This window comes from Penaeus japonicus, unplaced genomic scaffold (assembly GCF_977035675.1).
Source record: "Penaeus japonicus unplaced genomic scaffold, GWHDUDI00000001_assembly GWHDUDI00000001, whole genome shotgun sequence".
NCBI lineage: Eukaryota > Metazoa > Arthropoda > Malacostraca > Decapoda > Penaeidae > Penaeus > Penaeus japonicus.
In genome coordinates, this window is record NW_028234403.1 from 40,519,643 (window position 1) to 40,522,142 (window position 2,500).

Consider the following 2,500-nt stretch of genomic DNA (forward strand, 5'->3'; position numbering starts at 1 on the left):
ATCTCCTACGCCCTCCATCTCTCTCCCACTCCCTTCCCATCAACGTTTCCTTCCTTCTTCTCTTTTCTTCCTACCATCTCTTGTCTTAATCCTTCTCCCTCCCCCTTCTCTCTTCATCCTCCCTCCACCTTCCTATCCCCATCCTCCTCTCTCACTCCCTTCATCCTCTCTCTTCCTCCACCTTCCCTTCTCTTCTCTCCCTCCCCTAACCATATCTTTTCCTCCTACTACTCCTCCTCCTCCTCCTCCTCCTCCTCCTCCTCCTCCTCCTCCTCCTCCTCCTCCTCCTCCTCCTCCTCCTCCTCCTCCTCCTCCTCCTCCTCCTCCTCCTCCTCCTCCTCCTCTCTTTCTCTCCTGCTTCTCCTTCCAGAAAATCATATCCCAAGGCAACTGACATCAGGACATTCGTCATATGGATTTCTTGGTTGGCATGTTACGTAAGCGGCAAAGGTGTGGAGGAGCACGTGACTGCCCCGTCTACTCTCGTTTCCTCTTTTTCTCCTCGCTTTTCTCCTCTTTCCCTCTCTTCTTCTCTTCTCCTCTCTTTTTCTCTTCTCCTCTCTTCTTCTCTTTTCCCCTTTTTTTCTTTTCTTCTCTCTTCTTCTCTTCTCCTCTCTTTTTCTCTTCTCCTCTCTTTTTCTCTTCTTCTCTTCTCCTCTCCTCTCTTCTTCTCTTTTCCTCTCCTTTTCTCTCTCTTCTCTTCACCCTCTCTTCTTCTCTCGTATTTTCCTTCATCTTTTCTTTTCTTCCTCTCTTTTCCTCTCTTCCTCTCTCTTTACCTGTCATCTCTTTTTTTCGTTCCTCTCTTCTCTTTCCTCCCTTTTTCTCTTTCCTCCCTTTTTCTCTTTCCTCCCTTTTTCTCTTTCCTCTCCTCATCTTTTTCCTCTTTTCTTTTCTTTCCTCGCTTGACCTCTCTTCTTCTATCGTCTTTTTAACAGGTCCGAGTTGGACGCTGCTGAGGGGTGGTAACGTGCCTTAGGGTGTGATGAACACAGCAGAAACAGCTTTCTTGTTAAGCTTGAACAGTAGGACGTTGGAGTGAGGGCTGTTCGTCCGAGAACTGGCTACCACAATGTGTGATTTGTCTCAGGCTATGTGTGAATCACGTGTTTTCTCGTGACATGTGACATTTGGAATGTGATGAGGGAAGTGTTGCATCAATACATAGCTCTTGCAAAGGGAAAAACAAAACAACACTGGTATGTCTGGCGTGACAATAAGAGAGGGGTAGACAGATCGGTGAAGCATCGAGCGTACGTATTTGTATGTATATATGTGAATGTGGTATAATATATATAACAGCTAAAATGACATGAAAGATACAAATTACATTGACTATTGCATTATATAGAATACGGTAGCAAAAGCATACATTTGCAAATAATATTCGATGGACATTATAATAATTACAACAGACATAACGTATATAAATGGTTATTTCAAGGTTAAAGTCTTTCCTCTTCTCTCCTTCTGTTCTCCCCTCCTCTCCTCCTCTTCTTTTCTCTCTTCTTTCCATTTTTTTATGCTCTAACTCTCATTTTCTCCCGCTTTCTGTTTTTCTGTCTCTGACATTCTCTCTCTCTCCCTCTCTCTTTCTCTCTTCCTCTCTCTCTCTCCTTCTCTCCCTCTCCTTCCCTTCTTCCCTCCTTCCTTCCCACCCTCCCCCTTCCTGCTCTTCGCCCCCTCTCTCTTCTTCCCTTAACCACGAATCCCCCCCCCCCTTTTGTCACTCATCTCCACGTATTCCCCCCCTCCCTTCTTTCATCCTCCCTTCTCTCCTAGTTACCCCTTTTATCATCCCTTTTATCATCCCTTTCCCCTAGTTACATGTCCGTAGAGCCTCGCCACACATAACCTCGCCGCCTATATACCTTCCTCTTGGTTTCCTTCCCTCGCTTACCTGTCCCGCGAACCTGCTGTGGCTGTCGTGTTCTCTTCTTTATTTCTGGTCGTGTCGTTTTCTGTTTTTTTGTTTTTTTTTCTTCTTTTCTTTCTTTCTTTCTTTCTTTCTCTTTTCCTCTTTTTCTTCTGTTTTTTTTCAGATGGGGGGGGGGGTGGAAGAGTAAATATTTGTTTTTCTTTCTTTCTTATTCCTTTTTTATTTGATTTGTTATTTTTTTTTTCTCTCTCTCTTTTTGTCTTGTTATTGTTCGTGTTTTTTTTTTTTTTTCTTAAATTCTCATATTCTTCTCTTCTAGTTCGTCTTCTCCTCTTTCTTTTTCGTTTTCCATTTCTTCTTCGTATTCCTCTTCAATTTTCTTCTTTGTCTTCACTTTGGTATTCTTCTTCATCTTCTCCTTCTGCATCTTCAACTTCGTCATCTTCTTCGTCGTATTCTTCATTTTCTTCTTCGTCTTATTCGTCTTCTTCATTTTTCTTCTCATTCTTCGAAAAAAAGGAGGAAGGGAAGTGAATAAAAATATGATAACGAAGGGAAGAAAACACAGAAGAGCATAATGGGAAAAGTAGGAGGGGGGAGGAGGAAGGGAGGGAGGGAGGG

The 2,500-nt window shown here is 43.3% G+C and overlaps 1 long non-coding RNA gene across 1 annotated transcript in view; it reads left to right on the top strand.

Annotated features, from left to right (window-relative positions):
- LOC122254267 (uncharacterized) overlaps nt 1–2,500 on the top strand; it is a 9,099-nt gene that overhangs the window by 5,535 nt on the left and 1,064 nt on the right. The gene's annotated exons all lie outside the window — the stretch shown is intronic.